Genomic DNA, 26001 nt, shown 5'->3' on the forward strand with positions numbered 1-26001 from the left:
ATACAATACCACAACTCCTCTCTAGGCACTCTGTCATATGCTTTCTCTAAGTCTACAAAAACACAATGCAACTCCTTCTGACAGTCTCTGTACTTCTCCATCAACACTCTCAGAGCAAACATCGCATCTGTAGTGCTCTTTCCCAACATGAAACCATACTGCTGATCACTAATCATCACGTCCCTTCTTAACCTTGCTTCCACTACTCTTTCCCATAACTTCATGCTGTGACTGATCAATTTAATCCCTCTGTAGTTACTACAGCTCTGCACATCACCCTTATTCTTAAAAATCGGTACCAAAACACTCTTTCTCCATTCCTCAGGCATCCTCTCACTTTCCAAGATTTCATTAAACAATCTGGTTAAAAACTCCACTGCCATTTCACCTAAACACCTCCATGCTTCCACAGGTATGTCATCTGGGCCAATAACCTTTCCATTCTTCATTCACTTCATAGCTATCCTTACTTCCTCCTTGCTAATCCATTGTACTTCATGATTCACTATCCATTTTATATATATATATATATATATATATATATATATATATATATATATACATATACACACACATATACACATAAACACAAATAACAGAGATGGCATGGGGTGTATTTGACTGCAGAAGTGAAAAAGCTACATTATAGGCTAATGCCTCTCCATACTAATATTTTAATATTGGGATTACAGTGTGGTAATTTATTCTGACATATGCCATCATAAATATCCCTTTAAATGAATGAGGTAGCCTTTATATATGCATGTCTCTTGTCAATTCCCGAAGAGACTGTCATCACAGCTTCAGAGCCAAGATGACATATGTAAGCAAACAAGCAAATCTTGCCAAGATCAGATGCAAACCCCAAGTTCTTACACTGTTTAATGCACACAAGATGGTGCCACAGCCACTCTATTACAGCATTTTACTGACTGGTACACTATGAGGAATAAGGCATGTCTACAGTGAGAATGAAAAAAACTGTGTGGGACTTTCTGCAAAATGACCTAGAAAATCTTCTGAATATTAAATCAATGCCCAGATTTGTAAGTGCTGTAGTCTGACTTTGCCAGTATTTGAATTAGTGGACTCACAAATATAGCTCACATATAGCACACACATGCATTTAAATGAGCTTGCTTTTTTCTTTGTGAATTGAAAACGAATGGTAATAATGACAATAATAATAATAATAATAATAATAATAATAATAATAATAATAATAATAGTTATTTTCAGTGATGTCCTCAGCTGTCTGTTTAGCAAAACTGATTTCAGACAGTTTTGATTGTCTTCTTGTAAGACCTCGAGAAGGGCATTTTGTATGTGCTTACATTAAAAACATATAAGTGAATCTCTGCACAAAATAGTTTATTTTGCACACATATAATGACGTAGTAATGATGGTCATGAAAACCCATATTAATGCAAGACATTTGACTGAGAAACTCCAGCCAATTTTAAAGCCACTGAAAGACAATATTGCAGAAATGTAACTTACATAAATGACCGTTACAGTTGTACACCTACAGATAAATGTGATCCTCTTATAGGGATATTTAAGGCAGAGGTATAGCAGTGGTTTAAACTTTTACCTCATTCCCACCATGCAAATGACCAGCGCTATCCACCTCTTTCCTAAGGCCTCTCCTAGAAAGATCTGTCTAGTGAGTTTCTGTATCTTTTTTTTCTAATAGGCACCATTGATCTGATTACCTCTAGATGTAGTGCTTCACATTCTCAATGGTGTAGCCATTCTACATAACAGGCATATCAGGAAATAAACCTGTATTATATCTCTCCTGATGTGAATGTCTAGTCTTGATATGAATGCCTTGATGTTACAAAGCTATCATTTAAGTGGTCTATACTAAACAAGAATCTGATAGTTTCAAATTTTCTGAGCTGCATAAGAAGTAGCGTACGCTGTCTTCTCTAGTAAAAATAGATGTTTTCTTAAGCAGCAGGGTGTTCACTTCAACAATCCAAAGACCTGTTTGCTGAAAACCGTTTTTTTCTTGTCCTGGCTTTCCTCTTCATTGTCACAGTGATGCTGCTAGCCAGTTTGTCATGCACTTTTACACCTAATTTAAAAGAAAACTGCATGACAAGTGGACAATGAATAGACTTGTTGGAGCTTTCTAACTGCTATTGCTCACCATTTACACACTAGACAGAGTCATGACTATGCACAGTGAATTTATTGTTAACTGTGTCTGGCAAGATTACTATTTTGTCACTGTTCTGTGACATTCATTGACTTTTGTTAGTGGCCATCTCTCACAGAACACATTAAGCTAAATTTTTAAGATATGACTGTAAGAGTGGCTTATTTAATGTATTTTTTAAAGTGTCATAAAAGCATTTGCCAACTTCATTTTCTAGCTCAAGTTTGATGTTGGCCATCTATGACTGGTAGCGCATATGACAAAAGGCAGACCACATTCACTGTTCAGGTTTATGACTTTTGATTGCCCCTGTAGTTGGAATTATTGTCTCTCTTAATCAGTTATTTAAGTTCTTAAAATAGGATATGCAGCTACTCGTCCCCAGTCAGGCTGACTCAATAAAATTACAGATAGTACAAAGATAGCAAATAAAAATAAAGTGACATTAAAAATGGTGTGTAGAAAACCTAAAGCAGTAATTTTAGATAAACATTGGTGAACATAATGCTTCTACTGATTTTATGGTGGGTTGAGTTTTGACAAAGTGGAATGAACTTCACTGTGTGATTGCACCAACTGCACAGTGGTGTGGTGGTTAACACTGCAAGCTCACAATGATTAGCTGAGCAGCATGACAGTGCAATTATTAATGTTGCAGGCTCAGACTCACAGCACTTGGTTGGATGGTGCAGTGCTTAACACTGTAGTCTCTCAGCACTTGGTTGGGGGGTACATTCATGCAGTGGTTAAAACTGTAGTGTCACAGCACTTGGGTGGGTGGTGCAATGTTGCACTTATTAGCACTGCAGACTAACAGTGATTGGTTGAGTTATGCAGTGGCACATTGTTGCAATGATTAGCACTGTAGTCTTACAGCAGTTAACTGGATGGTACAATGGTGCACTGGTTTGCACTTTAGTTTCACAGGGCTTGGTTGGGGAGCAATGGTGCATTGGTTAGCACTGTAGTCTCACAGAGCTACATATTGGGCTACAGTGGTGCATTGGTTAGCATTGTAATATTGCAGTGCTTGGTTGGGTGGCACAGTGGTGCAGTGGTACAGTGATTAGCACTGTAGTCTCATAACACTACGTTGGGTGGTACAATGGTGCAGTAATTTGCACTGTAGTCTCACAGAGGCTGTTTGGTTGGTGCAGTGGTGCTGTGGTTAGCACTGCAGTTTCAAAGGGCTTGGTTAGAGGGTACAATGGTGCAGTGGTTAGGAATGTAGTCTAGCAGCACTTACTTGGGTGCTACAATGGTGCACTGATTTGCACTGCAGTTTCACAGGGCTTCCTTGGTTGGTACAATAGTGCAGTGGTCAGCATTGTAGTCTCACAGAACTTGGTTGGGTGGTGAAGTGATGCAGTGGCTAGCAATGTAGCCTCACAGTACTTGATAGGGTAGTACAATGGTGCAGTGACTAACAGTGTATTCTCACAGCACTTGTTTGGGTAGTACAATGGTGCACTGTTTAGCAATATAGCTTCACATTGCTTGGTTGTGTGGTACAGTGGTGCAGCGGTGCACTGATTAGCACAGTAGTCTCATAACATTAAGTTTGGTGGTACAATGGTGCAGTAGTTAGCACTGCATTTTCACATGGCTTTTTTTGTTGTTGGTACAATAGTGCAGTGGTCAGTATTGTAGTCTCACAGAGCTTGGTTGGGTGGTGAAGTGCTGCAGTGGTTAGCAATGTAAACTCAAAGTACTTGGTAGAGAGTACAATGGTACAACAGTTATCACTGTAGTCTCACAGCATTTGGTTGGATGGTGTAATGGTGCAGTATTGAAGTGAATAGCACTGTAGTCTCTTAAAGATTAGTTGGGTATTACAGTGGTGCAGTAGTTAGCAGTGTAGTCTCACAGCACTTAGTTGGGTGGTGCAATGGTGCAATGGTTTGCATTGCAGTTACATAGGGCTTGGCTGGGGGGTGCAATGGTGCACTGGTTAGCACTGTAGTCTTACAGAGTTAGGTTGTGGGATACAATGGTACAGTAATTATCTTTATAATTTTACAGTGCTTGGTTGGGTGGTACAGTGGTGCAGTGGTGCACTGATTAGCACTATAGTCTCAAAGCACTAAGTTGGGTGGTACAATGGTGTACTGGCTATCACTGTAGTCTCACATCACTTTGATGGGTGGTATAATGGTGCAGTAGTTATTACTGTAGTATCACAACAGTTGTTTGGTTGGTGCAGTGCTGCTGTGGTTAGTACTGCAGTTTCACAGGGCTTGTTTGGAGGGTACAGTGGTGCAGTGGTCAGCAGTGTAGCATGAGAGTATTTTTTGGGTGGTACAGTGGTGCAGTAGTAAGCACTGCAGTTTTACAGGGCTTCCCTGGGTGGTACAATGGTGCAGTGGTCAGCATTGTAGTTTCACAATGTGTGGGTGGTGAAGTACAGTGGATAGCAATGTAATCTCACAACACTTAGTTGGGTAGTACAATGGTGCAGTGGATGCCAGTGTAGTCTCATAACACTCATTTGGGTAGTACAGTGGTGCACTGCTTAGCACTGTAGTCTCACTGTGCTTGGTTGGGTGGTACAATGGTGCAGTGGTTAACACTGTAGTCTCATAATGCTTTGTTGTATGGTACAGTACTGAAGTGGTGCATTGATTAACACAGCAGCCTCATAGCTCTTAGTTGAGTGGTACAATGGTGCAGTGGTTAGCAATATAGCCTCACAGTGCTTAGTTAGGTGGTACAATGGTGCAATGATTTCTACAGTAATCTTGCCATGCTTGTCTGGGTAGTATGATGGTGCAGTGGTTAGCACTGTAATCCCACAGTGCTTTGTTGGGTGGTCCAGTAGTGCAGTGGTGTAGTGATTAGCACAGTAGTCTCATAGCACTTAGTTGGGTGGCACAATGGTGCAGAGGCTAGCACTGTAGTCTCACAGCACTTGGTTGAGTGGTGGACTGGTACAGTGGTTAGCAATGTAGCCTCACAACACTTGGTTGGGTAGTACAATGACACAGTGGCTAGCATTTTGTCTCAAAGCATTTTTTTGGGTAATACAATAGTGCATTGCTTAGCAATGTAGTCTCACTGTGCTTGGTAGGTTGGCAAAATGCTGCAGTGCTTTGTTTGGTGGAGCAGTTGTACAGTGGTGCAATGATTAGCACAGTAGTCTACTAGCCCTTAGTTGGGTGGTACAATGGTGCAGTGGTTAGCGTTGTACACTTATACTGCTTGATTGGATGGTGAACTGATGCAGTGGTTAGCAATGTAGTCTTGCAACAGTTGGTTGGTTGTTATGTTGGTGCTGTGGCTAAGTACTGTATTTTCATACGGCTTGTTTGGGGGTACAATGGTGCAGTGGTCATCACTGTAGCCTGGCAACATTTGGTTGAGTGGTACAGTGGTGCAGTGGTAAGCACTGAAGTTTCACAGGGCTTTCTTCAGTAGTACAATGACGCAGTAGTTAGCATTGTAGTCTCACAGTGCTTGGTTGGATGGTGAAATGGTGCAGTGGTTACCAATGTACCTCTCAATATTTGGCCGGGTAGTACAATGGTGCAGTGCCTAGCAATGTAGTCTCACAGCACTTGTTTGGGTAGTACAATGGTGCCCTGCTTAGCAATATAGTTTCACAGTGCTTGGTTGGGTAGTACAGTGGTGCAGTGGTGCACTGAATAGCACAGTAGTCTCATAACATTAAGTTTGGTGGTACAATGGTGCAGTAGTTAGCACTGTAGTCTCACAGCAGTTTTTTGGTTGGTGCAGTGGTGCTGTGGTTAGCACTGCAGTTTCACAGGGCTTGGTTGGAAGGTACAATGGTGCAGTGGTTAGCAATGTAGTCTCACTGTGCTTGGTAGGTTGGCAAAATGCTGCAGTGCTTTGTTTGGTGAAGCAGTTGTACAGTGGTGCAATGATTATCACAATAGTCTACTAGCCCTTAGTTGGGTGGTACAGTGGTGCAGTGATTAGCATTGTATACTCATACTGCTTGATTGAATGGTGAACTGATGCAGTGGTTAGCAATGTAGTCTTGCAACAGTTGGTTGGTTGTTATGTTGGTGCTGTGGCTAGTACTGCATTTTCATAGGGCTTGTTTGGGGGTACAATGGTGCAGTGGTCAGCACTGTAACCTGGTAACATTTGGTTGAGTGGTACAGTGGTGCAGTGGTAAGCACTGAAGTTTCACAGGGCTTTCTTCAGTGGTACAATGATGCAGTAGTTAGCATTGTAGTCTCACAGTGCTTGGTTAGATGGTGAAATGGTGCAGTGGTTACCAATGTACCTTTCAGTATTTGGCCGGGTAGTACAATGGTGCAATGCCTAGCAGTGTAGTCTCACAGCACTTTTTTGAGTAGTATAATGATGCCCTGTTTAGCAATATAGTTTCACAGTGCTTGGTTGGGTAGTACAGTGGTGCAGTGGTGCACTGATTAGCACAGTAGTCTCATAACATTAAGTTTGGTGGAACAATGGTGCATTAGTTAGCACTGTAGTCTCACAGCAGTTGTTTGATTGGTGCAGTGGTGCTGTGGTTAGCACTGCAGTTTCACAGGGCTTGGTTGGAGGGTACAATGGTGCAGTGGTTAGCGATGTAGTCTAACAGCACTTACATGGGTGCAATAATGGTGCACTGATTTGCACTGCAGCTTTACAGGGCTTGGTTGGGGAGTTCAATGGTGCAGTGGTTAGCAATGCAGTCTAACAGCACTTACATGGGTGCAATAATGGTGCACTGATTTGCACTGAAGTTTCACAGGGCTTGGTTGGGGAGTACAATGGTGCAGTGTTCAGCACTGTAGCCTGTCAGCATTTGGTTGAGTGAGAGAGTGGTGCAGTGGTACCCACTGCAGTTTCACATAGCTTTTTTTTTGTTGGTACAATAATGCAGTGGTCAGTATTGTCTCACAAAGCTTGGTTGGGTGGTGAAGTGCTGCAGTGGTTAGCAGTGTAGCCTCACAGTACTTGGTAGGGAGTATAATGGTGCAATAGTTATTACTGTAGTCTCACAGCATTTGGTTGGGGGGTGCAATGGTGCAGTCTTGAAGTGAATAGCACTGTAGTCTCTTAAAGATTAGTTGGGTATTACAGTGGTGCAGTAGTTAGCAGTGTAGGCTCACAGCACTTAGTCGGGTGGTGAATGGTGCAATGGTTTGCATTGCAGTTTTATAGGGCTTGGCTGGGGGTACAATGGTGCACCGGTTAGCACTGTAGTCTTACAGAGTTAGGCTGTGGGATACAATGGTATAGTAATTATCTTTGTAATCTTACAGTGCTTGGTTGGGTGGTACAGTGGTGCAGTGGTGCACTGATTAGCACTATAGTCTCAAATCACTAAGTTGTGTGGTACAATGGTGTACTGGCTATCACTGTAGTCTTACAGCACTTTTCTGGGTGGTATAATGGTGCAGTAGTTATCACTGCAGTATCACAGCAGTTTGGTTGGTGCAGTGCTGCTATGGTTAGCACTGCAGTTTCACAGTGCTTGTTTGGAGGGTACAATGGTGCAGTGGTCAGCACTGTAGCATGACAGTATTTTATGGGTGGTCCAGTGGTGCAGTAGTAAGCACTGCTGTTTTACAGGGCTTCCTTGGGTGGTACAATGGTGCAGTGGTCAGCATTGTAGTTTCACAATGCTTCGGTGGTGAAGTGGTACAGTGGATAGCAATGGAATCTCACAACACTTTTTAGGTAGTACAATGGAGCAGTGGATAGCAGTGTAGTCTCATAGCACTCATTTCGGTAGTACAGTGGTGCACTGCTTAGCACTGTAGTCTCACTGTGCTTGGTTGGGTGGTCCAATGGTGCAATGGTTAACACTGTAGTCTCATAATGCTTTGTTGGATGGTACAGTGCTGACATGGTGCATTGATTAGCACAGTAGTCTCATAGCTCTTAGTTGGGTGGTACAATGGTGCAGTGGTTAGCTCTATAGCCTCACAGTGCTTAGTTAGGTGGTACAATGGTGCAATGATAACTACTGTAATCTCACCATGCTTGGCTGGGTGGTATAATGGTGCAGTGGTTAGCACTGTAATCTGACAGTGCTTTGTTGGGTGGTACAGTGGTGCAGTGGTGCAGTGATTAGCACAGTAGTCTCATAACACTTAGTTGGATGGTACAATGGGGCAGAGGTTAGCACTGTAATCTCACAGCACTTGGTTGGGTGGTGGAGTGGTACATTGGTTAGCAATGTAGCCTTACAAAACTGGGTTGGGTAGTACAATGATGCAGTGGCTAGCATTTTTGTTTCACAATGCTTTTGTTTGGGTAGTACAATAGTGCATTGCTTAGCAATGTAGTCTCACTGTGCTTGGTAGGTTGGCAAAATTATGCAGTGCTTTGTTTGGTGGAGCAATGGTGCAGTGGTGCAGTGATTAGCACAGTAGTCTACTAGCCCTTATTTGGGTGGTACAATGGTGCAGTGGTTAGCATTGTATACTCATACTGCTTGGTTGGTTGGTGAACTGATGCAGTGGTTAGCAATGTAGCCTTGCCACAGTTGGTTGGTTGGTACATTGGTGCTGTGGCTAGCACTGTAGTTTCATAGGGCTTGTTTGGGGGTACAATGGTGCAGTGGTCAGCACTGTAGCCTTGCAACATTTGGATGAGTGGTACAGTGGTGCAGTGGTAAGCACTGAAGTTTCACAGGGCTTTCTTCAGTGGTAAAATTGTGCAGTAGTTAGCACTGTATTCTCACAATGCTTGGTTGGATGGTGAAATGGTGCAGTGGTTACCAATGTACCTCTCAGTATTTGGCTGTGTAGTACAATGGTGCAGTGCCTAGCAGTATAGTATCACAGCACTTGTATGGATAGCACAATGGTGCACTGCTTAGCAATGTAGTCTCACAGTGCTTCATTGGGTGGTTCAATGGTGCAGTGGATAACACTGTAGTTTCACAGGGCTTGTTTGGGGGTACAATGCTGCAGTGGTTTATTGTTTAGCAGAGTTGTTTCATAGTACTTATTGGGCAGTACAATGGTGCAGTAGTTAGCACTGAAGTCTCACAGCATTTGGTTGAGTGTTGCAGAGATGCAGTGTTGTAGTGATTAGCACTTTATTCTCATAGAGTTTAGTTGGGTGGTAGTGGTGCAGTGGTCAGCAGTGTAGTCTCATAGCATTTAGATGAGTGGTACAATGGTGCATTGGTTTGCACTGCAGTTTCACAGGATTTTGTTGGGAGTACATTGTTGCACTGTTTATTACTTTAGTCTCTCAAAGCTATGTAATGGGCTACAATGGTGCAGTAGTTAGCATTGTAATCTCACAGTGCTTGGTGGGTAAAATGGTGCTGTGATTAGCACTGTAGTTTCGTAGCACTAAGTTGGTAGGTATAATGGCACAGTGGTTAGCACTGTAGTCTCACTGCACTTGGGTGGGTGGTAAAATGGTGCATTGGCTAGCATTGTAGTCTCACAGAGCTTAGCTGGGTGGCACAAAGGTGTAGTGGTTAACAATGTAGTCTCACAGTAGGTGGTTGGTTGGTACAGTGGTGCTGTGGTTAGCACTGCAGTTTCACATGGCTTGGTTGAGGGGTACAATGGTGCATGGTCAGCACTGTAGCCTGATAGCATTTGGTTGGGTGGTAGAGTAGTGTGGTGGTAATCACTGCAGTTTCACAAGTCTTCCTTGGGTGGTACAATGGTGCAGTGGTTAGCATTACTGTCTCACAGTGCTTGATTGGGTGGTGAAGTGATGCAGGGGTTAGCTATATAGCCTCACAGCATTTGGTTGGGTAGTACAATAGTGCAGTGGCTAGCAGTGTAGTCTCACAGCACTTATTTGGGTGGTACAATGGTGCACTGGTTAACACTGTAGTCTCAGAGTGCTTGGTTGGGGGATACAGTGGTGCAGTGATTAGTGGTGCAGTGATTAGAAGTGTAGTCTAACAGCACTTTGGTTGGGTTGTACAGTGGTGTGGTGATTAGCACTCTAGTCTGATAGCTATTAGTTGGGTAGTACAATGGTGCAGTGGTTAGCACTGTAGTCTCACAGCAGTTGGTTGTTTAGTACAGTGGTGCATTGGTTAGCACTGTAGTCTCACAGTATTTGTCTTGGTTGGTACAATGGTGCAGTTACTAACACTATAGTCTCACTGTACTTGGTTTGATTTTACAATAGTGCACTGGTTAGCATTGAAGTCCACAGCACTTTGTTGGTGGTACAATAGTGCATTGGTTAGCACTGTAGTGTCACAGCATATGATTGAGTGGTACAGTGCTGCCATAGTGCAATGATTAGCACTGTAGTCTCATAGCACTTATTTGGGTAGTACAGTGGTGCAGTGTTTAGCACTGTAGTCTCACAGTGCTTGTTTGGGTGGTACAACTGTGCACTACGTAGCACTGTAGTCTCACAGTGCTTGGTTGGATGGTACATTGGTGCAGAGGTTAGCATTGTAGGCTTACAGAAGTTGGCTAGATTCCACAATGGTGCAGTGGCTAGCATTGTAGTATCACAGTGATTGATTTTCAAGTTCATTTCTCAGCTGACATTCATTCTCTTTGTAATTTGTACAAAATTACACGTGTTGGATAATCCACTCACCCCTGAGACTGTAGAAGCACACATACTCACAATATTTTAAAAATGCCATATTCAATGTCCTGCCTATTTAAGTCCACAAGCTAAAGTACATTGTACTGTTTCTTAACACCAAAGGACATACTATATCTTACTACAAAGATGAGATAAAGCACATTCCAGCAAATGGACTCATCAGTGTGTAGCAAAGCAGTTGCCTGGGCAAAAAGGGACAGAAAGTATTAGAAAAGCCTTCTCCCACTATTCATCTACACATCAGATGTGTAGGTGACAGCATCTCTTCCAATGTGTAGACATACACACACACACACACACACACACACACACACACACACACACACACACACACACACACACACACACACACACACATACACTCTCTCTCTCTTTCTGATATAACTAATTATATGAATTAATGTCTGGATTCAAACCACCTACCTATCTAAAAGTCACAAGGTAGAATACACTGCATGACAAGATTGAGTTCCCGTGTGAGACAGAGCACATTTGAAAGGATGACATCACCATCGTTTGGCAAAGGTGATGCATGTGCTAAAAGGGACTGAAGGTGGTGAAAGAGCCTTAACACATCAGATCTGTGGGTGAAGCCACTCTTACCTAACACTTTGGACACACACATTCATATTTAGCAGTCACTGCTGAATTTGAAACACCTACTTATCTAGTTATGTAATCTAGAGCACATTGTGTCAACTGGAAGTGACACTTGAAAAGTCTGATTACAATAGTGAGATAGTGTACATTTGAGAGAATGATATTTAAGTGTGAACAATTATTTATGTTAAAAAGTCAAGAAATGGATGGTGGAGCCCTGTTGCTGTGGGGTACATTGCATCAACCACAACCACCACCGGAAACATCTGATTGCAAGAGTGAGATAGTGCACATTTGAAAGGATGACATTATTAGTGTGCTGAAGAATAATTGCTTATATTAAAAGGGAAAGAAATTGATGGGAAAGGCCTTTCCCAATGCAAATGTCTCTCCAGAGTAGAAGTGAACATATCTTATCTTTGGGAAGCCATTTCTACCCAGCACCAAAGATACTTAGTGTTATTACTCACTTCTGGGTTTGAACTACCAACCTACTTACACAATCTAGAGTACATTACATCACCTGCAAGTGCCACAGGGAATGTCTGATTATAGGAGTGAGATAGAGCACATTTGAAAGGATATTATCAGTATGTTGCATAACAATTATATTAGTTAAATGGTCAAGAAATGGATGGCAGAGCCCTCTCCCAGTGTAAATTTGTCTACAGAGTGCAATTGCACACATGCAAATTGTAGGTTATGCCATTTTGACCTAGCAATAGATACTTACACACTCTCATACTAGTTACCCATTGGTGGATTTCAATCACCTACCTGTCTGGTTACACATATCTAGAGTACATTGTATCAACAGCTGTCTGTTAAAGCAACAGTCTCAGGGTAACCAAGAAACAGCTAAAGGTTTTCTTGAAGACAGCTGTACATTCTCTCCTATGAAATCTGTAAGTGTTCTGAGGAAGTCTACTACCTGTAGATGAAAGTGCTTAACCAGTTCTTACTACTACTGTGGAATAAAGACTTTTTTATCGTAGCTGACAGTTTCATGATATTTGTGGAACTGTGATCTTGTTTACAGTGAAGTTCGTGTTTTTACTGTGGTTTTACAAGTGGCATTTCGCTGTGTCTTGTGGTTTCATAATCAGTAGATTAAGTAATTTCTACCTAACACTAGAGACACACATACACTCATCTAAGTTATTCACAGATGGGTTTGAATCACCTACCTATCTAGTTACACAATCTAAAGCACATTGTATCAGCCACAAGTGCAACAGCAGAAATCTCATTATAAGTTTGAGATGATGCACATTTGAAAAGATAACATTATCAGTGCATTGCAGAGCAGATAGTGTGCATCACATCTTTGGGTGAAAAGGAATGTGTCTTGATGAGCAGAACTGTAGTGTGTTGATTACAAGTAATGACATTGGTCATGTAAATTATATAGCCATTAATTCATGGACATTGTGGTAGTGTGAGTGAGATGTAGATGTTTCACATTATGGTGGATAATAATCATAGCTGTCAAACAGTGGAGTGAAAACCAAGCATTTCTGACTGTTCGTCTCAGTTAAACAGTGGAGTGAAAACCAAGCATTTCTGACTGTTCGTCTCATGCTTGTTGTATGAAAGTCTTCATTAGTTGGTGTGTCACTCTGAATATTTTACAATGTGTGTACAATGTGCAGTGTAAATACAAAACATACAAACTGAACATGAGAAAGGACAGTACTTCATATCACTCAGCAAGTACTGTATGTGTCAAAAGGTTCCTCACCATTGTACATTTGCAAGTCTAATCTGTTGGCATGCAAACATAATTTACAATATTTAGTATTTAGACAGTATCACAGTGAACTCATCATATCTTGAGTACACAATACATTAAAATATACAGAAGTAATACAGGCCACTGAAATTAATATATTTTTGTTAAATTTACTTCACTAAACATACTGCTGACAAGCTCATTTTTGCAAGTTACAGCAAAATGTCAGAGCATGATTAATTATTTTTTGAGGTTTTGAACTTAGAATCGGACTTAACTGTGGTCTATGGTGCTCCATGGCAAATTTCATGCTAATAAGTAGTACAGACATATAAACAGCTCTGATTATGATCTATATTATAATATATACATTATTTGTCTTGTTAATGTTTTCTGTGACATCATTTACAAGTATCAAGATAATTGCATTAAATTATTCATTTTATGGATAATACAGGTGCATACTTACACTGTTCTCATGTCTGCTGATTGTCCACATCTTAAGGCATGTTGTTATGTTCCTTATGCAATTGTATTTATTTTTTCACACCCTTGGCTACTAAAGTCACTAAATGGTAGCATACATCTACATGGCAGACAATAGTTCAGAGAATGCATTGTAATGCTAAAACTTTAAGCATAACACCTTCTTTGTATACAGGAACAGTATATATAAATTGTGCTGTGTATTGTCACCACCTAACTCCTTGAACTGACAAGAAGTCTTGCACTTACTGCTGATTAGGTATGAGCAGGTTTATGATGATTGTGAATTCCATAAATGGCCAAGAAGGATACTGCTGATGGGTTAGAATGTGCATCCATAATTTAACATGAAAAAATGTAATGACAGATGATAATTTTCATAATTTTAAACTTGATGTTGAATTCAAACACCTGCCAATCTGCTTTGATAATCTATACACATGATTGTTACCTGATGACACTACAAAGCAAAGTAAATGTTGGGTAACTATGGAGACAGTATGAAGCAATGGAGTTTGAGTGCAGCATACTTCATAACTGTAGTTTCAGTTGAAACATCCCGTATGGTGTACATTCAGCTATGCAACCTGTTCAACATATGATAATGTATGCCTCTTCACAATGCTGTAAAGTCTATTTCTCTATAGCACAGTGAGGCTAAGCAAAGTACTGCATGGACAAGCAGACTAACGTGGCTGAAGGCAAAACTCATGAATGAGTTTTAGCCATAAGACACCAACTGTGCCATTTACCATCAGTTACCATTAGTGCTTGATGCCAGGCATCATTCAAATGGTTAAGACAAATGCTGATGCCACAGGAGGGGGAAAAAGAGAGAGAGAGAGTAGGAGAGAGAGAGTGAAAGAAAATGACACAAAGAGAGAAAAATATTTTTGTTTAAGGGCCACTTCTGGCCATCTCTGGCCATCTTTGTTGTGTGTTAATCTGAAGTTGTTGTCATAATACTTCTGTGCAATAAAGTGTTCAGAAATACTGAGCAAGTGGATGGTGAAACGATGAAGACAAGCAGGGTGATGGTGGGGTAATATATACAGCTATCAGTTTCACACATAATATGTGAAGAAGACAATAAATAATGTTTGGCATAATTATGGATTATGGATACAAACCTTTGACACTATACTAAAAGCAGTCTACAGAGCTGAGCATTATATAAACACACCACACAAATCATACATCACATAGTAAAAATCACACATTTGAATGCATGGTGACATAAGATTGAAGCAAGGGAGAATGTAGGCATCAGGCTTTATCACGGTAATGGTTTTGTAGCATGTCAGAAGGTGTACAGTCTATAAGAGTAACTGTTTCCTCATTGTGCTGTCACTCTTTATTTTTAAAATGCAGTAAGGTTAAGTGCATTTATGCAACAAAAACAACAACAGTACTCGTGTACTCAAAGGTAATATCTTCAGTTTTTACCATAAGATTTGAAATGCCATTTACTGGCAGTAACTACTGGTGCATGATGCCAAACATCACGCAAAGGCAAAATATTAAAAACTGAAAAAATAAATCTATACAAATATTAAACACTGTGCTGATTTATTCAAGTGGTGACCTTCTAAAAAATCTTGCAGTGAACCCAACACCTATGGCATTTTCCATAGACATTCACTCTTTTAACAATGTTTGCCACATGATAACTTGAATTTCTGTTACATATCAACATGCCTTCGTGCAATGATACTTACTGAGGAAGAAGCCACACAGGAGCTTATAAAAGGTCATTTTGTATCCAGCATCTACAAGTAAGATTTACACTGGTTTTAAGGAAATGTCTTACCTTTATGATTGCTAGTTATGACATATTTACAATTCTTTTGATTAAGTATTCACATGTCGAAATGGATTATGCTGTTGATTTTAGTCTCTCACACTTCAGTCCATGTCATATTTGCTACAGCATGCATATACAAAATTTGTTATTGATATTATCGAAAGCTCAGGTTCCAAAACGTAAACATCTCTTTAACTGTGAATAATAACTTCAAGATATCTAAAGCTGGAATCAAACTGTGCACTACCAGGGCTGTTTGTCATATCTTACTACATTAACACATTGAGAAAGCTACATAACAGATATATTTTCTTCACTAGTACTATATGGAGTGTTGATTGAAATGCACTGTGCTGACTGAAACACACTGGCACCAGTCTCATTTGCACTACTAATGGCATTCCAAGTTAAATTGTTGAGTTTTTGCCTTGGAAAATGAACTGTCATTCATATCTAGACATCACTGATGGTCACCAATATGCAAAAAAATAAATAAATAACTAATTACAAATGTTTCTGTTAAAGATTTCTCAACTCAGTGGTCGTATGCCATTAAAATGTAGACATTAAGGATTCCTACTTTCACACAGTCAGATTTTGTCTAAATTTAAAACATGACACTATGGCATTAGCATGAAACATTGACATGATCAACATCATTTGCCAAATCAATACAGATATTATGAGGTGCAGAAAGCAGAACACATGTACTCAAGCTTTGACATTTCAACATTATACATCAAGGAGCAATATACCCATGTTCCAACAGTCAAAAGGCAAATGATGCTAGCAAACAGTTCCTCCAGCAATAAATCCAAATTAAAAATCAGGTAAAGGAGGCTCCAGACCATGGCTGTACAGCACATGAAATAGTTTAAGAAAATAACAGTCAAGTACCAGGTGAGTGCTTTTGTGGCTTTTTATTTTTTATTTATGTGTGGTTTTAAATCTGTTCAAAGGAGAATGATGATTTCCATAATTAATTGAAGCATTGAGTATAAATTTTGTAGAGCAGTGGTTTTGTATTGTCTTATGAAGTGGCTTGGGCCACAAAAGTGCTCACCTGTTACTTGACCTTTATTCTATTAAACTATTTTATGTGCTGTACAGCCATGGTCTGGACCATCCTTTACCTGCTTTTTAATATACCCATGTTGTCACACTTGTCCTTTGTCCTTTCACAGAAGATGTCTGGATGAATGGGATATTTACACCAGGTAAGGTACTGAACCTTGTCACAGTGCAAACAAATGTATGCAATACAAGAGTGTGCATTTCCCTTTCTTCTGTGACTCACTTTTGATGAGTTTATAACATGATTACTTTATCATTTGCATTTATTTACAACTTTTCCTGTTTATAAGGTTAAGTTTTATGTACTTGATATGACTTACATATACTTTCTCAGAGGCACAGTTAACTCTTAAGCATATATTAATAAAAGTGGTGCATACTATCTTCTAAATTAGTCAGTGCAATCACAAACTTTGCTGTAAGCCTATTTGCCAGGACACATCCTTTGTATGCAGTTGTGTTAGACTCTTAATTAGTCATGCAGTAATGGTAATGAGTCACACTTGCAAGACATTAGCTAGCCACATTCCTGAATACTTGCTCTTGAACTGCATGATATTGTGTAGGTCCTCACACTACGTTTACCTACCCAGCACTTCCAGCAGATTGATTGATTCAGGAATGATAATGAATTGACACCTGATTTACATATTCAATGTGTCCAAAAGGGTTAATCTACCCTATATAAGCATAATTCGGTGCTAAGGAACTTGAATCATAGTAGGGAAGACTACTTGGATTCAGCAACCTAACCGCTCTTTGACTGAATTAAAGTGCTGCAACTGGATTATTTTTGGCAGAATGTCCTTGCAAATACCGACTTGACAAGTAATACTTATAGTTATAATGTTATTATCATTTTGCTAGAAAATTGAAACTGATGTCTGTACTTTGGTCATCTGTGTTGATATAGAAGGTATAGCAGCTGCTATTGCAATTAGCCTTATCTAATGTTACATGGTTTTATGGAAACATTTCTCTGAGGATGTGAACACATTAAAAAACATAGTAGAAGAAGCAATGATAAACTGACATTTCAGAAAATGTTCTTTGTTAAGGCTGTTGTATGTGCCTGGCATAAGCAACTATTATCCCATTTGAGGTGTTGTGTTTTTGATATTTGTGGTTGTTGAAGTTAGGAGGAATGGTTGTTTTGTAGCGAGTATTTGATTTTCAAAAAACTGGAAAAACGTATGATCCAAGCCAAAGACCACAATGAGGCAGAATAAACTTTTTAGCGCTTTCATCCACTTTAATAACGTGAACTTCATCAGAAAATGAGAACAGTCACCTGTCCCTCATATTTATACTTAAATACAGGAAATGATGTAACCAATCTTAAAATTTAAATACTTAGTGTAAAACCAAACTAAGTGATAATGAATAATAAATGAATAATGAACTGTTGTTACAAATAATTGTATGCATATGTAAATTCATAATAAACATGTATATGTATAAAAACGTATATACATATATACGTACTAATGATTACTTCTGTTTGAACCTGTGGACATATGCCCAAACCATGCACATGCTCTAATATACAAAAATCCATGTTGCATGTGCACACACACACTCACATACACCCACACTCACACACACACACATGCACACACACACACACACACACACACACACACACACACACACACACACACACACACATATACACACACACGCACACACACACACACACACACACACACACACACACACACCCCACACACACACACACACACACACAAAGGTAAGGCCCATTTCCAAATAAAATTCCACTTCTGAATTCATGTTATCTATACATAAGAAAACACTTTATGTTAATAACCTCATTCAACCCTGGAAAAACATCAGCTCCAAATAGGAGCTGCCACAATGCCTCCTTTTGTTCCAGTATATTGTTCGTGTCACCTATAAATGTTCCTTTCTCCACATAGTCTAAAACAGAAAATTCAAATTTCTTAAAATCTGAGCAGGAAAGTGCATGTCTAGCAGAAATAATGGGTCTAAAGGATGGATTCTTCTCATTATTTTGAGTTTTAGGGATACCAAAAAATGTTACTACAGAATTTCATCCAAAGAGGTTATGACATAAGATGGTTAGATGCAATCGAAAATGAGGTTTCCATTTTAAGGGATGGAATAGCTAAACCAATTTTACTATCTAAGGATATAGTGGTTGGAGCCCCAGTAATTGTAAGCAACTGTTTAAACAACAATAGACAAGAATTTCAAATAGCTTTTCCTCTACCGATAGTGAATGAAATATGGTTTATAAAAGAAATCATAGAAAAGAATTGGAGAATCATCCTTGGGAACAAGGAATTGACAGTGTCCTTGGGTTCACTTCTAAAGTTTACATACAAGAAGGTGGTTAATATCAAGCAGTTGTTAGAGAAATCTAACAGGTCAGAGAAAGAAAAAGAAAGGATGGTTAGTAATAAAAAGGGTACGTTCGCATGTAAAAATTGTAAACAATGTAGGTTTATTAGCAATTCATCTTTTGTTGCAATGGAACATTTGGGACAGACCTTTTGGGCCAACAAATATTATAACTGTCATAGTGAAAATGTAGTGTACATAGCTATTTGTTCTACATGTAAGAATTACTATATTGGGAAAACCAAAAGAGTTTTAAAACGCAGAATTTACGAGCATGTCTTAGCTATAAAGAAAAAAGACAAAAATAATTCTTTAGCAAGACACGCACTTTCCTGCTCAGATTTTAAGAAATTTGAATTTTCTGTTTTAGACTATGTGAAGAAAGGAACATTTATAGGTGACACGAACAATATACTGGAACAAAAGGAGGCATTGTGGCAGCTCCTATTTGGAGCTGATGTTTTTCCAGGGTTGAATGAGGTTATTAACATAAAGTGTTTTCTTATGTATAGATAACATGAATTCAGAAGTGGAATTTTATTTGGAAATGGACGCACGCACATCGTGTGTGTGTGTGTGTGTGTGTGTGTGTGTGTGTGTGTGTGTGTGTGTGTGTGTGTGTGTGTGTGTGTGAGTGTGTGTGTGTGTGAGTGTGTGTGTGCACATGCAACATGGATTTTTGTATATCAGAGCATGTGCAAGGTTTGGGCATATGTCCACAGGTTCAAACAGAAGTAATCATTAGTACGTATATATGTATATACGTTTTTATACATAGACATGTTTATTATGAATTTACATATGCATACAATTATTTGTAACAACAGTTCATTATTCATTTATTATTCATTATCACTTAGTTTGGTTTTACACTAAGTATTTAAATTTTAAGATTGGTTACATCATTTCCTGTATTTAAGTATAAATATGAGGGACAGGTGACTGTTCTCATTTTCTGATGAAGTTCACGTTATTAAAGTGGATGAAAGCACTAAAAAGTTTATTCTGCCTCATTGTGGTCTTTGGCTTGGATCGTACGTTTTTCCAGTTTTTTGGTGTTCAAAGTGTGTTTCGTTAGTTTTTGAGTCTTTGATTTTCATTACATAGCTGAGTGCTATCTATAATTTGAAAATTTCTTTCTATAAGGAAGTTTTAACAGCTGCTATTAAAATTTGATCATTGATTTGTATTACATGCAAACATTTTGTTCTACCCATATGTCCTTAGAATTAATAGTCATCTCAGTTTCTAATGCAATTTTAATTTAAAAGTGTCATTTCATATACTTGTTTCATGTGTAATGCTTTTACATTTTCCAGACAGACACGCTTATTTTCCCTTATTGATTTCTATTATTGCCAGAGTGGGAGATGGAGGTTACAGTTATGTGTTAGATGTATGTATACATATAGATGAGTTATGTACATGTTTTTAACAATGCCTGCATAAATATGTATTTGTTTTCTGCCCATTGTAGATCATCTTGTAAGCACACAGACCCTGGTGATTTGTCTGATATATTTTTTATTTTTTTTTTATTTGCTCCCACACAAGGATATGGCACCTAAAAAATCCAGCCATGTAAATCTGCATTCTCAGATGGAGAAAATAAGGTCATAGTGCAGCCACAACATCAACATGGCTCTTGACTCTTACTGAAAATTGTAGCTGACAAGCCCTTCCGTGACCATGTCTGGTGATTGGTGCTGGATGATGTGAATGCTGTGGCAGGCCATGGTAGTGATTGCAATGCCGTCCAACATGGGGCCAGTGACATGATCACCAAGGCCAAAAAGAGAGCCAGGGTTATTTCATGGGAGCAGATAGCTAGTGGGGGTGGTCCTGCTACCAAACTACTCCTCACTGAGAAGAAGGATTTCTTGTCAACAGTACAGGATACAGGCAGCTCAGCAGAGTTGCTCAGTGCTGTGCTGGATGTGGATGCAAAGATGGAAGACAACTAATGGGTGTCTACTGTTGATGTTCCAGGTATGCCATCTCTCTATATACACATATAGCTAATAAAAATATAGTTTAGAAAAATGTTTCTTAGAGTTATAAATAAGGTTGTCTTTCATATGTCATCTGCTGTTTAATGCTTATAGTACCTCCATCAATATCCATTTTGTCTGTTTAATTTTTAATTGCACTTGTATCTAGCATTGCTTTACTCAGAATTACACAGCATATGCCTGATCAGTTTTTCATCTATTTCTCTTTTTATTGCTTTTTATTGCTATAATCACAGGTGAGCTTGCCACTAGCACTATAGGACTCATATTTCCTGATGTCAGTGTATGAGTAGCCTCTGACAATGATGGCAGAGATGAAGAGGCACATCCTAGAGTTGCAGATGGTTGGTTAGACTGACATTGAAGTTGTGGTTCTTACATCCCCTCCTCAGAGTTTGGATACAGTCATTATATCCATGCATACCCATAACATAGAGCTCTCTGAAATGGGACAGGTTAAGGTGAAATGGTTGGTCAGGGTAGTGTGGTTACTCTAGATGCGAAGGTGGCAGTTTCCCCTAGACATCGTGAGGGTGAAGTATGACACAGAGGTGTTGGTAGAGGTGCTCAATGGAGGTATACTTTTGCCTACCCTCGATGTTGGTGTGTCATTAGGTGCCATGCTATATTATGGAGTCACAGGTAAGTTCTCCAAGGGCCTCTGAAGAAATAGAGTCATGCATCCAGACATGTGAGACTACATGAACTGTGTTGGTGAGTCCTTGAACTGTATGAATGATGTATTGAATCATGCAATGTTTGTAATATAATGTCTGCTATGGGAGTGTCAATATCTACATAGCTGAAGAGCTGCTACATTGTCAGTTGTTAGCTGATGTGGCAGTGCCAGATCCCACTCCAACAGTAATACTACTTCCACTGCTCTGCCAGTGATTGAGATGTCCAAACCCAGACATGGTAGATCATGTGGTCATGTTCGTGGACATAGCCATGAAGAGAAGTCAGCCAGCAGGCATCATTTACATTCAAGTAGCACACTGACTTCTAGCCACAGTCTTGGAACTAGTAATGCATCTCCTGGCAGATATAGTACATGTGGTAGGGGGCAGTGGTGGTTAACTGAATCCTTTACTATGCATGTCTCACACCTGTCTAGGGTGCCAGAGAATAGTGCTAGCATAAATGCTTTGACTGTATTCCTGCTGACTCACACACAGAGCAGCACATTTTGCCCCTGCCACCTCACATACACACATATATATCAATCATTAATATTGACTTCTTTACATCTGTTGCTATTGGCACTGACAATGAATACTTGCTGTTAATCTGATTTCACACACACACACACACACACACACACACACACACACACACACACACACACAAACACACACGCACACACGCACACACGCACACACGCACACACACACACACACGCACACACTCTTCCCTGGCATCAGGCTTGTTCTCTTGTAACCCACCTACCCTGTGCATTTGATGATGACTGTACCCTATACTTTGTACATTTCTTTGTGACATAGGGCTGTTTATGTCTGATGCACAGAGTGGATAGCTAATACTTGCTTAGTCATAGGCTTGCTGCTTTCATCAAAACTATTGTACTGAATTGCATTTGTTACTCTGTTCACATTCAATTGAGTGTTACTTAGGTTGTGCTCATTACTGTATTTGCAGTAGTGTACTAGTAATACAGTCCTATCAGTTATAAATTACTGCTTACTCAGTACCTTGTGCAGATGATGCTGAGATTGCCCTGGTCACTGTTGGGGTGTATAACTTTGTCAACTTTTATGCGTGATGAACGGAATCGAGTAGGCCAAGCATATATGCATTTGTTCAATACATGTTTGTTTTATTACTTTATTAGATGGCATATTCGTAATCTGTGTCTTGTGTACTTATACTATATTTCCTATTTCTTAGGGATGTGTAAGTATGGATGATTGTGCAATTTGATTTATCCCTGTGGGGGTTGTTTTGAAATGTGCCTACTTTAACTTCACACACAGTCTGTATACATGTGCTGTGAAAACCCATTTTTATATACCTTTTAATACCTTACTTGTTTTTATATATATTTTTTGCATGTATCACTCATAAGTTAATGCTGACATTCCTGTACTGCTGAGCAATGTTTTATCTTGATGAAATACAATACTTACATATGAGAGGAATCATTTAACTCTTCTTTACAGGTTCATCACTTACCTTGGTTAATGCTGCTGCTATAAGTTTTGTCTTTTGAAGCTGAATCTGTTTGATGCTCACAAAACACAACCACAACATAAGTAAGTAAAGGCTGAAAGTTTTGCATGGATTACTGTTACTGTCTGTATGTGCTTAGCTTATTAAGTTTTCACTTAAGTAGTGAGTATGTGTGTGATTCCCTGTCTCTTAGCCAGGGCCTTAGTATATTGTGCATGCTTCCTACCACCAGGACCATCCCCAGCTGCTGGATCTTCATCAGACTCTTCATCTGTGTCTGCTGTACCTGCTGGTCCTACCTGCAGTGCTGGGAATTGTGATCTTTGGCTTTGCTGTCCCTGTTGCCACTGTTTGCTAACAAAGATATTATGTAACATGGCACAGATTGTCAGTATTTTGACAGAGGTGGCTGGGTCATACTGTAGGGCATCAGATGTATCTAGACATCAAAAATGTGACTTGAGCAAGCCAAATACATCCTTGATAATGTTCATAGTTTGAGAGTGTGCATCATTGTAACCCTGCTGTGTGAGGTTGTGTAGGTTTTTCATGGGTATCTTGAGCCAAGGTTCTAGTACATAACCTGCACCCCCACTATACGCCCTTGTGGGAAGTCACCTGTAGAAAATCTTACGGGTTCATATCACGTTATTAACGTTGAATGCCACAATGTCAAACCCTATGCATCGAATGCTAAAAATAGCAAAGCTGCAGAACATCGAATTCTTTCCTAGGGAAGGAATTTGGTTGTCCGTTTCTGTGGCTTCACTATTTTTAGCACTGTGCTGGAAAGTTATGGGGTTTCAGGTAAGTGTGTGATTGTGTGGACGTTAGGTTTAGGGCACGGGTAACGTGAGTTTGGGCGCTGGTGAGGTCAGTGTGGGATAGTGACAGAGTTTAGGGTTAGGGGCAGGTTAAGTGAGTTAGGGTTAGGACGCGGGTAAGGTGAGTGTGTGATAGTGACGGACCTTAGGGTTAGGGTTGGGTTAAGGTAAGTGGATAGATAGTAGTGTTTGTATAGTTTAGTGTAGGGTTAGATGTATGATTTTAAGTGTAAGTGTGTGGATTGCTGTTTTTTTGATGTGTCTGTGTTGTGTGAATGTGTTTCAGAATAGCAAATTTTTTCCCTGGGAAAAAATTCACTGTTCTGAATGTTCAATATTGTGTGCTTTAGATTATTTAGGTTCGATTAAATGATGTTCGGTGTTTTCGGCTTTCGATGACATGATATAAATGCAATCTTACATGCAGGTCACAGGTAGGTCATATATGGGAGTTGTGAAAACTGCCAGGGTTACCTGCAAATACATTACAAATGATCCCTTGGGAATTACAGACCACATGACAGTTAAGAGAGAGATATCATTTTCTGTTGATGTACCTCCTTCTCTGTTCAGCAGGTAGGAGGCTTTCAATTCACTGTGTGTGCTGTTTATATCCCCAGAACATCAGTGAAATATGCTATGGCTCAGAAATGTTGCATGGTGGTAGGTCTCAGCTCTGGGGTACATGGAAACCAGATATGCTCCCATACATAATGCAGCATTGCAGTGTGAAATTGGTATAATATTCTTAAAGCTGAGGCCTGTGACACTCCTAATATATATCTTACATGTCTCTGAAAAGTGCCTGTATGTATTAGATATAATGCTACACATACTTATTTTCCACTGGGATGGGTTACCCATGATTTACCTGTGGCCTCAGGTGAGGGTGGCAGATGTTAACTATTTGTTCTAAGGTATCCCTGTCCAACCTAGTGCTCTATCATTTCAGTATCATGAAATCCATGATACAACAAACATGGTCTAGATGCTTTGCTACTTCTAAGTTGAGGTCTGGCAGTAACAGAAGCAGCACTTTGTATTAAAGCCTATTGCACGTACAGGTTAATGATAGCAGCATCAATCCCTAACAGTTTTTCTAAGTGTGATTGTGACTGTATTCCAAAGAGTATTGAAACTGTGGCCAAAAGGGAGCCCGGCACATACTCGCGGGTTTTATTCATTCCTTAAAATTTCCACCATGACAGTTTGCTTCATTGGCATGTAATTCACCTCCTTAATTCCTTCGTTAGCACATTCTGTCGCTTACCCTTGTTTTGCAGCTGAGCACAATGTGCAATTATTTAGCAAATACCTAATAGACGACTCGTCGCTCACACAGGTTTAGATCTAAGTGTAGGCATTCATGAATTCTGACCATAGAAGTTAGAGCTTGATATCTAAATTAAATAAATACAGTGAAAAGCGACATGCTTGTCTAATACCAGTCATAGTGGTTATTTACAGCAGTTTGTATAAAACATTGATATGTTCTAGGAAATTGTCAGGAAGGAAATGTAATCACAACGAAAGATAAGAATTTTATATTTATTCTATCAAATTCTTTAGAAGGATCAACAACTAGAATGAACAGTTACTACCATAAGTTTATTTTAATAATTGTAAGGTTTCACAAGTAATGTTTCATCTGTTATCTGTCTTGACTGGATAAAACCTGACTGAAATGGAAAAATTATATGTGACATAATATTCTAAAATTTATTCACAAAAATTGTTGCATATATTTTGGTATCTAGGTTCTTAAAATTTGCAAGAATTACTTACTTAATCATTATTTGAAAACATTATTTTTTTAATTGTATTTTTTTACAAATGCTAAACCACTACCTACTATGGGCTGGATTCACGAAGGCTTGCATGGAGTCTAAGAGTAGAGTAAGACTCCATGCAGCCAACATGTCCGCCGAGCGATCCAGGAACAGCCGGCAGGGGTGTGCAACAGAGCTCATAAAATGACTCTTACATGGACAGGGCTAGGTTATGCAAATTACCTCATTTGCTGCCAAAAGCTATGCAAATGAGGTAAATTTGTGATCCAGGAAACCCTAACCTGTCCGAGTAAGAGTAGTGTTATTTGCAGAAATGTACTCCGTTGACAACTGAGTACCGTTCTGCAAATAGCAAAACAGAGCCGTGACAGCTCCAAATAAAGGCTGCATCCATTTGAGGAAGCATGCCAATG

The sequence above is a fragment of the Protopterus annectens genome, chromosome 1.part0 (assembly GCF_019279795.1).
Source record: "Protopterus annectens isolate FY-2018-M chromosome 1.part0, PAN1.0, whole genome shotgun sequence".
Lineage (NCBI taxonomy): Eukaryota > Metazoa > Chordata > Ceratodontiformes > Protopteridae > Protopterus > Protopterus annectens.